This window comes from Antechinus flavipes, chromosome 2 (genome assembly GCF_016432865.1).
Source record: "Antechinus flavipes isolate AdamAnt ecotype Samford, QLD, Australia chromosome 2, AdamAnt_v2, whole genome shotgun sequence".
NCBI classification, from domain to species: Eukaryota; Metazoa; Chordata; class Mammalia; order Dasyuromorphia; family Dasyuridae; genus Antechinus; species Antechinus flavipes.
The window spans coordinates 56,005,739-56,018,818 of NC_067399.1; positions in this window are offsets into that span (position 1 = coordinate 56,005,739).

Sequence of the window (13,080 nt, forward strand, 5' to 3'; positions counted from 1 at the left end):
AGCCTCCCCCAATTTCCCTCAATACTTTTCCTGAGATTTATCTATTTGGACCTTGTTTGTACATGCTTGTTTCCATGTTGCGTCCCCCATTGGACAATGAGATCCCTAAAGGCAAAGTGATTTTTTTTCTCATACTGCTTAGCACAGCACCAAGGACACAGTAGGCACTTAATAAATACTTATTGGTTTGATGACCTAGTTGTTGTGGACAAGAAAAACAACATTCACCTGGTGACCTCTCTGTACTTCAACTAGTCTGTTAGGGTCTGACACACCATCTGTCACCAACCTGTACTTAAAGCCTTTCCAGTTTGGTAGGAAACTTCCAGAGATTGTTTTCTGTTGATGTTGCCTTTAAGAGTGAATATAGACTCACCTCCATGGAAAATTTCAATGAAAAGTAATTATCATAATTGTCCTCATTTATATGGTTCTTAAATAACAATAACCAGAATTCCTATAACTCTTTATGATTTTGCAAAATGTTTTATTTCATTTGGATTCTCACAATAATCCTGAGAAATAAAATGTTTTTATTATTTCCATTTTGCAGAAGAGTAAACTGAGCCTGAAAGAAGACATTTAACTTGCCCATGTTGTGCAACTAATGTGTTTGATAAAGATTCAAATTCTAGACTTGTTGATTATTAAACTAAAGCTCCATGGCTGTAAAAAGGTAACAATTTTTTTTAACTATAAATGACAAAATAGGTGGACTAAGAATCAGGAAAGTTTGGGTTTGGATACCACCTCTGACCCTTACTAGTAGTGAGATACTAGACAAGTCATTTAACACCTGTGTTATGCAATTATGCAATTCCCTGAGGATGACTTACTGTGTCACAGTGTGGTTGTCATCTGCATCAGTGAAGTTCCCAATTGGTATTCTTTTTTATTGTTGTTATTACTGTTCCTTTGTTTCAGTCATGACCTACTCTCTATGACCCCATTTGAAGTTTTGTTTTGTTTTGGTTTGGTTTGGGTTTTTTTTTTTTTGGCAGATACTGGAGTTTTTGCCATTTCCTTCTTCAGCTCATTTGACAGCTGAGGAAACTGAGACAAATGGGATTAAGTGATTTGCCCAATATCACTTGGCTAGTAAGTGTCTGAGACCAGATTTGAACTCATGAATTGTATCAAAATTGTACCAAAAATGACAGCAATGTATCTTTAAAAAATAATGATACGGCTGCCTTACACTCCACTTCTATTACAATCTTTTCTCAGGAATTACCTTTTATCTACACTGCATGTATTTTAGATGTACAGTTCTCCCATGGAACCACCTCCATTAGAATGTACACTACCTGAGAGCAGGAACTGTGGTTTCTACTTTCATGGTCCTAATTGATTGACAAAATCCTAAAAGGATGGTTGCTGGGCACTTTTGAGCAGTATCGTCTCATCAAGCAGAGAGAAATGGACAATAGAACCTTGTTCTGCTTGGTCGCAAAGAACTAATCCAAGTACAATGAGTGGAAGTTAAAAGAAAATAGATTTTCTTTAGTTGGATATAATAAAGAGCTTCACAACAACTAGAGTGATCTTGCTGGAGAAATAATGAGCTTTCTGTCATTGAGAGAATTCAAGTATAGCATGGATGAAGCAAACTTCTCCTAAGGATTTTGTGGACAATATTTGCTCACTAAGTAAGGGTTAATTGGGCCTTTTCCAACTCTGGAATTCTATGAAAATTTGTAACTGCTTAAGGGCAGCCTCGAGTCAAGGAAAATGTGAATTCCAATCCTACACCTCTCATAAGCACTAGCTATATGACAATAGATAACAACTCAATTAACTCCTGAGTGACTCAGGTAAAACTGGAAAATTTTAAGTTATAGGCAACTTGTCTGTCTTAGCCATGATAAAGAGGGCCCCCAAAGGAAGGAAATCCAGTTCCAAATTATTTTTAAATGAAACCACTAATTCCCACTGAGACTCCATGCAACAGATGCAACAACTCAAAGACCACAAGAGCATGAAGTTTGAAAATGCTTTCACCACAAATGCATGGGCCACCCCTCAGGAATATAAATGTCTATATGTATACATACATTCTTACATGCATGCATATAAAAATAAATATGCATGTGTATATATATGAATGTATGTTCATAGAGATATTATGTACCTGTCCAGCTAATATTTGTATGTACACTTCTGAAATAGCTCAGATATTTTTAATGTATATATAAATACAAATATGCACATATATATGTGCATAGGAACATAAAGACATATGTGTATATATAAGAACACTATGTGTTTATGTAGATATTATCTATCTAATATATGTGTATGCTCCTGAAATGATCCAGGCGTTTGTAACTAGCTGTATGTATGTATATATGTATGTATATGCACATATTCAGGGTATTCCAAAAGTCTTAGTTCAATTTAAAACTGTGTGTGTGTAAAGAGATAATATACGTGTGTATTTATATGCATGTGTATGCAAACTACATATGATACACATATACACAGATATGGTCATCAATTGTCAGAACTCAGACCGGAATTTATAAAAACAAACAAGAATGAGCAAAACATGGGACATAATTCAAATGATTTAATCATGAATTATTTAAGAAAGTTCTTGAAAATAAAAACGAGAAATAAATAACAGAAATAAAACAGGCAGCAGCTAGAATAATTTTTTCCCAAAGCTGAGGAAATGTAATTAGTTACCAAACAAGACCAAATGAGTTTTGAAAGCTCCTAAATTAACAAACATTTGACCTAGTTGCTGAACAAAGAGATTTGCCTGCCCAAAACAATACTAGACTAGAATATAAAAGTATTGCAAAATCCTAAAAAGATGATTGTTGGATAATTTTTGAACAGTATATTCTCTTCAAGAACAGAGGAGCAATTAGTGGATCAGTGGAAAAGGTTAGGTTCACAAGACAGAATAGTCAACTATAGCAATCTAGTGTTTGACAAACCCAAAGCCCCTAACTTCTGGGAAAAGAATTCATTATTTGATAAAAACTGCTGGGATAATTGGAAATTAGTATGGCAGAAATTAGGCATGGACCCACACTTAACACCATATATCAAGATAAGATCAAAATGGGTCCATGACCTAGGTATAAAGAACGAGATTATAAATAAATTAAAGGAACATAGAATAGTTTATCTCTCAGACTTGTGGAGGAGAAAGAAATTTGTGACCAAAGATGAACTAGAGACCATTACTGATCACAAAATAGAAAATTTTGATTACATCAAATTAAAAAGCCTTTGTACAAACAAAACTAATGCAAACAAGATTAGAAGGGAAGCAACAAACTGGGAAAACATCTTCACAGTTAAAGGTTCTGATAAAGGCCTCATTTCCAAAATATATAGAGAACTGACTCAAATTTATAAGAAATCAAGCCATTCTCCAATTGTTAAATGGTCAAAGGATATGAACAGACAATTTTCAGAGGATGAAATTGAAACTATTACCACTCATATGAAAGAGTGTTCCAAATCATTATTGATCAGAGAAATGCAAATTAAGACAACTCTGAGATACCACTACACACCTGTCAGAGTGGCTAAGATGACAGGAAAAAATAATGATGAATGTTGGAGGGGATGTGGGAAAACTGGGACACTAATGCATTGTTGGTGGAGTTGTGAACGAATCCAACCATTCTGGAGAGCAATCTGGAATTATGCCCAAAAAATTATCAAATTGTGCATACCCTTTGATCCAGCAGTGTTTCTATTGGGCTTATATCCCAAAGAAATACTAAAGAAGGGAAAGGGACCTGTATGTGCCAAAATGTTTGTGGCAGCCCTATTTGTAGTGGCTAGAAACTGGAAAATGAATGGATGCCCATCAATTGGAGAATGGCTGGGTAAATTGTGGTATATGAATGTTATGGAATATTATTGTTCTATAAGAAATGACCAGCAGGATGAATACAGAGAGGACTGGCGAGACTTACATGAACTGATGCTAAGTGAAATGAGCAGAACCAGGAGATCATTATACACTTTGACAACGATATTGTATGAGGATGTATTCTGATGGAAGTGGATTTCTTTGACAAAGAGACCTAATTGAGTTTCAATTGATAAATGACAGACAAAAGCAGCTACACCCAAAGAAAGAACACTGGGAAACGAATGTGAACTATCTGCATTTTTGTTTTTCTTCCCGGGTTATTTATACCTTCTGAATCCAATTCTCCCTATGCAACAAGAGAACTGTTCGGTTCTGCAAACATATATTGTATCTAGGATATACTGCAACATATCCAACATATAAAGGACTGCTTGCCATCTAGGGGAGGAGGTGGAAGGAGGGAGGGGGAAAAAATCGGAACAGAAACGAGTGCAAGGGATAATGTTGTAAAAAAAATTACCCTGGCATGGATTCTGTCAATATAAAGTAATTATTAAATAAAAAATTAAAAAAAAAAAAGAACAGAGGAGCAGTGGACAGTAAAGGCAGATGGAAAAAAGCTGGCCAAGATTCCCCCAAATAAGCCAACTCTTCCAAGGGCATTCAGGGCTTAAGCTGGCAAGAGATTTACAAATAGAAGATAAATTGTTAAGATTTAAAAATCCATTTCCACAAGCTATTTTCTTATTAAGGACAGTAGAACACAATAGGTAGACCCTGGTATCACAGTTCCTGAGTGCTGATAGAGGAAGTGGAAATAACGTCATAGAGAACAAAGTTGAACAAAGTAACTGGAATTGATCAAGGGTATGTGGAAGAAATTTGAACTGAAAATGATACAAATGAGTAGATGTTGAGGGATTGATTCACAAGATATTTGAAAAAGGTGTTACTAAAAATGGGGGGAGGAGAATCCTCATACTTCATTTAATACTAAAAGAGGCGATCAAGAGAACATCAATAGCTGTAGACCTCTATATGTCTATACTCCCATTTATGAACATCATCTCTATATGAATCAAGAGAATTGTCAATGAAGATGTTTGGTGGGAATAAGCAGATGTTAGCTAGCAATTTTCCAATAAGTGACCGTGCTACAATTAACCAAAAGAAAATATTAAAAATCAAATTGTTTTTATTGCTTGTTAATTAAGTGGGTGAGGGATAAGGAGGGGGATGATGTTACAAAGCATTTGATTCTGTCAAATAAAATCAAACTCTTTACAAAGGGATGTTTCCCATGTGTACATCAAAATGAGTCAAGCTTCTTTGAAAGTGATGAGAACAGAAATAATCTAGTTTAACAACAGTGACAAAAAATATCAGCTGAAGTATAAAATAGGTTGTCATATGTGTATCCAAAGTATTCCCCACTATGATGGAGCAAATCCAGAGCAAGGAGTTGAGGAGTGGTTCTTTGAGGATGGTAAGGTCCTATTTGAGCTGATTGTGTCACAATCATAAGTCATTCAATCATATCTCACTCTTTGTTACCAACCATAACATACCAGACCCTTCTTCTCCTTTTCTTCTTTTTTCCCTCTTTCTCCTCATAAGGATTCCGTGAAATCAAAGCAGTTTTCCTTTATAATTTCTTGAAAGATGATATCCAGTTCTTTCTTGATTATGGCTTTCAGATCATCCAACAATTGTGACATTATCTCTCCTGCTTCTATTTCCATGTCAGTTATTTTACCTACAGGTATTTTACTTTTTTGTATTTTTTCATTCTTTTCCAGTTTTAATTGATTCTTGATGTTTTATGAAATTATTAGTTTCCATTCATTCAATTCTAACTTTTAAAGAATTGTTATCCTTAATTAGCTTTTGTACTTTCTTTTTTTATTTGGCCAATTGTTCTTCTTAAGAAATTGTTTTCTCCAGATTTTTGTTTCCTTTTCCATTTGTCCAATTCTACTTTTGAAGCCATTGTTTTCTTTTTCCAAGCTATTGACTCTTTTTTTCATAATTCTCTTGCATTCCTCTCATTTCTTTTCCCAATTTTTCTCCTCTCTGTCTTTAATGATTTTTAAACTTTTTGTAGTCTTTCTTTCTGGGCTTAAAACCACTTCTCATCTTTCTTTGGAGTTTTGCCATAGGTGTTTTGACATTATTGGTCTTTTCTGAATTTCAGTCTTTATCTTCCCTATGACCATAACTTTCTATAATCAGATTCTTTTTGTTGTTGTTTTTTGTTAATTTTTGGTCATCTTTTTGGCCTTTTCCCTTTTTTTAAATTTGAGCTCTGCTCCAGGGATAGAAGGGGCACTCTCTCAAGCTTCTTGTGCCTGGGTCAGCAGACCCTAGTTGTTCACCTGACACTTACTGACATTGCCCTGAAGCCCATGGGAACTCTTATATCTGGTGCTGTATTGAGGGGTTAAGATGGCAGTGGGTGCTGATGGAGGTTATAGGAGTCTAGCAGCTTACCTGGTGCTGAGCTGGGATCCTAGTGCTGATATTTGAGACCATGAGATATTTCTGCATTTCCCCAGAGATATTTCTGGATTTCCCCAGAGTTCCATTGATATACATGATAGTCTGGCTATTGACAGCTGTCTATTTGTCCAGTGCTATGATTAAGCCTATGGTAGGGGCCCAGTATTAGTTGCTACCTGTTTGCTTAGACATCAGTAGGGTTAGGACCTCCCTGTTTGCCTGAGGTTACTCTGAAGCTTGCAGTGGTTCTCAAAGCTGGAGTCTGCTCATTCCTCTGACTAGGCTAAAGTATGTTGGGGAGTAGTGGGGGAAAGGACACAGGGTTTCCCTGGTGTTGGTATTTGCCTTCTATACCACATTGGGGCTCAGGATCTCTCAATGGTTTGTTGAAGTGAGGACTGACTTATGACTTATGGGAGACTTCTGTCTCCTTTTACCCAAGTGAGACAAACCTTTTCTGTTGATTTTCCAAGTTTCTTGGGCTCTTCTTCTTTTTTTTAATTTTAACCCATCTTTTTACTGGTTTTGCTGTTCCAGGATTTGTTTGGGGGCAGCATTTTATTGTTTTTTGGATTGGTTTGGAAGGACTGTATTACATTACTACATTGTGTACTTAAATTTATAAAGCCAAGGATTGTTTTTGCTTGTTTATTTAATCATCAAGGATCTAAGATAGATATTTGGGCAGGACACATTCCTTTGGCTAACACAAAGGACTGAGGACTGGGTCTGTGCCCAGACTGGGTGGGGTTTGGAGTCAGAAAATCTCTGAGAGTACCACCCATCAATTTTTTTTATAATGTGAAAATGCACTCCTTGCATCTGTCTCTTTGGAAGGCAGCCTTTGCCATTCACTTGTTTCTTATGAAATCTGCTCTGTAAAAGGTACAACTGACCATTGTCCTCTACAAATTCAGGACAATCTTGGGAGTTCTCTCAGTTCTATTCTTAGTCTCTTTTCCTTTTTCTCCCTCAATTTCTCTCCAGATTTTTAAAAGGGAAAAAATAAACATTAAGAAATGTCACCTTGATTCAGATTAGTTCCAATAATCTTGTGATAAAGAGTCATCTGTACCCAGAGAGAAAACAGTGGGAATTGAATGTGGACTACAACATAGTATTTTCACTCTTTTTGTTGTTATTGTTGCTTGCATTTTGTTTTCTTTTTGTTCATTTTTGATCTGATTTTTCTTGTGCAGCATGATATTTGTAGAAATATGTATAGAAGAATTGCACATGTTTAACATATATGAATTACCAACTGGGGAAGAGGGCGGGGAGCAAGAAAAGGGGAAAATTTAGAACATGGGTTTTGTAGAGATGAATGTCAAAAATTATTTATGTATATATTTTGAAAATAAAAAGTTTAATTAAAAATGTCACCTTTCTTCTTTCTCAGTATACATTCCAAGGACTTCACAAAATGATGTTGTTGTTAATGATAATGATGATAATGATGATGATGATGATGTTGATATATTACGATGTGAAGATGACTTTGGCTCCTGGGAGCTTTGCCAGGAGAACTTTGTTGAGTTAAATATTTTATTTTCAAAAGAGGAGCTGTCTTCTCTCCACTTCACTTCCTTTCCCTTCCTCATTGAGAAATCAATCTTGTAACAAACAAGCAAAATCAAGCAAAGCAAATTCCTGCATTGATTATGTCCTCCAAAAAATGTCTCAGTCTATATTCTGAGTCTTTCATTTCTCTATGGGTAACATATTTCATCAGGAGTCCTCCAAAATTCTGGTTGGTCATTATGGTAATCAGAGTTCTCAAGTTTTTCAAAGTGGTTGTCTTTACAATATTGTTGTCATTATGTAAATTGTTCTTCTGATGCTTCTTTCTTCTTTATGGATCTGAATCAGTTCATGGAAGTCTTTTGGGTTTCTGTGAAACTATCCCTTTTGTCATTTCTTACAGCACACCGGTATCCCATAACACTCATATGCCATATCAACCATATCTCCAATGATGGGCACTTCCTCAATTCCCAATTGTTTGCCACTGCAAACAGAACTGTCATAAATATTTTTGGATATTTAGGTCATTTTTGTCTTTCATTGATATCTTTAGAATATATATCTAGTAGTTACATAAATAGTAGAGTTTAACGTAGTCACATAGTCCCAATTATTTTCTCACAGTTCCACCAATAGTGCATTACCGTATTTGTTTTCCTACATTGCTTTCAGCATTTATTATTTTACTTTTTTAAAAATTTTTGCTAACATGATGGATGTAGGGAGGAACATCAGAGTTCTAACATCTAAACCTCAGAAAAATAAAATCTCTGGCATTCCCTGGCAGAGAAAATTCCAATATGAACACAACAAAATGCTTTTCGTAAAGACATCAAAAAAGAAAACTTGATGAATTTGGAGATGATCTGCCCTAAGCTAGCCTCACAGTGATGAATTTTTAAATGGCAAAACTCTTGAAAACAATCCTCTAAGGCAGAGATAAACCACACTCTTTGTCCTTGAATCAGTGAAGTAGTATAGAAGATGCTAGACTTAACATAAAGGGGTACTTAAATTCAAATGCTACCTCTGACCCCACAATCTCAAATTTATCATTTTCATTTTTTTATCTTTACTCCCTCTAAATGATATGAGATAGAATCTAAGAATTCCTTTAACTTTCATTGTTATAAGTAAAACTGGTATAAAAGATTTTTTTAAATGATTGTAAATAGCCTGGGTTTCTTACCTTGAGAATTGCTTGTTTCTATCCTAAGACCATTTATCAATTAGGGAATGGCTGTTATTCTTGTAAATTTGAATCTATTTCGTGTGTGTGTATGTGTGTGTGTTGTGTGTGGTGTGTGTGTGTATGGAAATGAGACAGACTTTTATCAGAAAAACTTTCCACAAAGATTATTTTTCTAATTGCCTTTTGTTTTGCTTTTGATCTCAATTTTATTAACTTGTTTCTACCAAAAAAAAAAAAAACTTTCTACTTTTATGTAATTAAAATTATCTGTTACCTTCTTTGACTGTTTCTGTTCCTTGTTTAGCCATGAACTTTTCTCCTGTAAATCTGGTAGGTTATTTTTTCCACATTTCTCTTATTTTGTTATGATGTGACTTTTATATCTAAGTCACATATCCATTTAGAACTTATCTTTGTATAAGGTATGGGGTCTAAAACTAATTTCTTCCATACAGATATTAAATTTTCCCAGCAATTTTTTGTCAAATAGTGACAAATATTTCTAATCCCATTAGCTGCAATCTTTATATAACACTAGGATTTATATACATTTGTTTCTGTGTACTGTGTATCTAATCTGTTCCACTAGCTGATCTCTCTATTATTTTAGCTAATAATAAATTGTTTTAATAATTGTTACTGACGATTTCGTTTGAGTCAATGACATGAGACAAGGTTCCCAAACCCACTCTGAGGCTGCAATGTTTGTCATAGAATTCCTTGCCAACACTCTCATTTTCCTGAGTTTCACTTGTCCCATAGATACATAAAAAGGGAAAAAGCAAAAATCAGCTTAAAGGGTCATTCGCACAATAAGCTCTTCATGCAATATTTTATCAAGGGAAGTGCCAATTACTCAAAAACAGATGTTTCACTAGGTTCAACCAGAAATGCTTTTCCTTTAGAAAACTCTAATACTTAAAGCCAAACATCTTTGTAGCTTCTTATAACATCTAATAAAATCAACACACAATTCTCTTTGGGACCCTAAAACCAGGCTTTGAAGCCAGGTTTGTGCAAAAAAGCATGGGTTTAGGAAATCAGAGCCTCCACCTCTGAAATTTACTACCCATGTGACCTGGGACAAGTGACTTAACCCAAACACCAAACCCAAACACTTAACCCTATCATCAAGGTCACTTTTTACACATGCTATGTCCACTTCTTTTTTCTGCTTTTTTTTTTAACCCCTTCCATGGTTTTTCCCCTTTTGCTCTGATTTTTCTCTCCCAACATAATTCATAAAACAATGTGTTTTTAAAATAAATTTTTAAAAAAGGTTCCTTCTGGAGCAAGTTACTTAATCCAAGCATCAGTGACTACCAAGTTCCTTCCCAGGTTTAAATCTAAGACACAATGAACTAAGGCCAAAGTTTTAGATTTAATTCTTTTCCACCCAACAAAGACTATAAAATTCATGGCACTGTGCCAGTCGCTAAGGATTCCAAAACCAAAATGAAAGCAAATCCCTGCCCTCAAGAAGTGAAATTGTAAATGCTGAAAGATAAATAAAGGACCCAGGATTTTATGAGAGACATTGTTTGAATTTGGCCATAAACTGCTGTGGCTCCATTTTCTCAATTATAAAATAGAAATAATAGAACCATGTAATGATAGTACTAAAGGACATCTTGAAAATCACTAAATCTTCATTTTCTCAAAGGAGAAACTGAGGTCCAGTGAGAGTTGGTCTAGATCCTAAACTCCCGATTCTTTATTTAATCTGATGTTTCCTAAGGCATCATTTAATACTCTTCCTAATTACCTCTTTAGGATGAATCAAAGAGAGAGGATTGGTTCAAAGCTTCAAAGGAGTGATGCATCCCTGAACAGCATGTGCCACACAGAGCTTCAATATTTGGCACCAGTTAGCTGCTGATTGAATGGTCCCATAAACAACATTCTTTGTGTCAGCGTCTGGGAGTTAACTTGGCCCACAGCAGCCCCAACATACTCTGAGACAAAAATTGCTTTAGCCTCTCTCCCACCCAACTTGGAGGCTTTGGAATTCATTTCCTCTTAAGCCTCTTTCTGTCTCTCCAAATTCAGAAGAAAAAGAAAAGTGGGATGAGCTAAATATTTTTGTAATGTGGAAAATTATTCTTACTAGTAAACTCTCTTTGGCACAGCCCCCATCCAGCCCATACTGAGAAATAAAACCTCACTCCTTTGAGATTAGTCTCCCTTTTCTCAGTCCTGTCCCAATCATCCATGGTCAGAAAAACTCAAATTAGATGGTCATCCAGGTTTCAATATAACTCGCAAATAGTAGCAACAAGACAGTAATTAAGTGTATCTTAAATTCAGCATGTAAATTATGAAGTTATCCAGATTGTCAGTGTTCCTTCTGATCTTTCTTTTCTTCTCTTATGCACACATTTCTTTTAAATGTTTCAGTGATACTCCTTTTTTTTTCTTTTTATTGCCTTTCTTTTTCTTTTTGGCAACCATACTATTAGGGCAGGGCAACTAGAAAGCATAATAGAAAGAGCACAGGATTTATCTTTATGAGCTCAAATGCTGCCTCAGCCATTTCTTAGCTATGTGATCCCAGGCAAGTCAATTCACCCTATTTACCTCAGTTTCCTCAGCTGTCAAATGAATTGGAGAAGGAAATGGTAAACTATTCCAGGATCTCTACCAAGAAAACCCCAAAGGGGGTCATGAAGACTCAGATATGACTAATTCATTAAACAATAACAATAACAAATAATACACAAGACTGTTCTATGAGTCAAATAGCTTTTTTTAAAAAAAATTATTTTAAATGATATTTTATTTTTCCAAATACATGCAAAGATAGTTTTCCATATTCACCCTTGCAAAACCTCATGTTCCAGTTTTTCTCCCTCTCCTTCTCTCTTCCCATACCTAAGATAGCAAGCAATTGGATAGAGATTAAATGTGTGTAATTTTTCTAAACATATTTCTACAATTCATCATCCTGAACCAAAAAAAAAAATTCTGATTAAAAGGAGAAAAAAACACCAGAAAAAAAGAAAAAACAAAACAAGCAAATGAACCACAAAAAAGAGCTGAACAGCTCTTAACAAAAATAGCCTTGCTTTTCATCAACACAGTTCCCAGAAAAAACAATTGTAAAGTTCTCTTAGCTCTCCTGCTGACAGCTTCTATATTCTATCTTCTATAAACAGATTTTCTTGTTGCCTTTCGTGTCATCTGTCTTTTCTTCCTCTTTTTCTTGTCTACTCTTCTTCTCCCAATAGATCTTCTAATGTCTCAAATCAGGGACTTTGCCATCATCAGTGACTCACATCCAACATATGTGAAATGGAAGGGGGAAAAACCTTTCTGTCAAGTATGTGCTCTTCATATAACTTTTTTTGCATAATCCCCAAATGGTTTTTTATTTATAATTATAAATTATGATCTTTAGTTATAATCTTTAGAACTCTTAAAAGTGTCAGATCAGATAAGCTGATAGACCACAATGCCATAGTCATGCCATCGTCCTCTCTTCAGATGGATTCCCTTAATATATTTATTTGAGGGATACTTCTCTGGTCCTCGGAATATCTTATGTCTCTTCCTGAACTTTAAGCTGATTTTATTAGTTTTCCTTATACAAATGTCCCCCCCCTCCTAAATAGCAACTAAAATATTCAAAAATGAAAGAATAATACCTTAAATCGATAGGGAAATTGGGGCTGAGAGAGAAATGATTTGCTCATGAACATACAACCAATAAGTAGAAGATCATTTTAAGAATAGAAGTTTTTATGAGCCTTCTTCAACTTGCTTTCTCTTGAAAAAAAGGATGATCATTGTGGGCTGGACAGCTTCAAGGAGAAAGCAGAAGAGATGAAGGGAAATGGGGGGGGGGGGGGAACTATGAGACTTGGAATCAGGAGACCTGGGTTTGAGATTAGAATCTATCACTCACAAACCATATGACCTCCATTTTGAAAAATGATTTCTCCAATGATTTTTCCAAGTAAAAGAGATTGGCCCATTCAGTCTCTAAGGTCCCTTCCAGATCTAACAACAGCATTTTAAGCAAGTG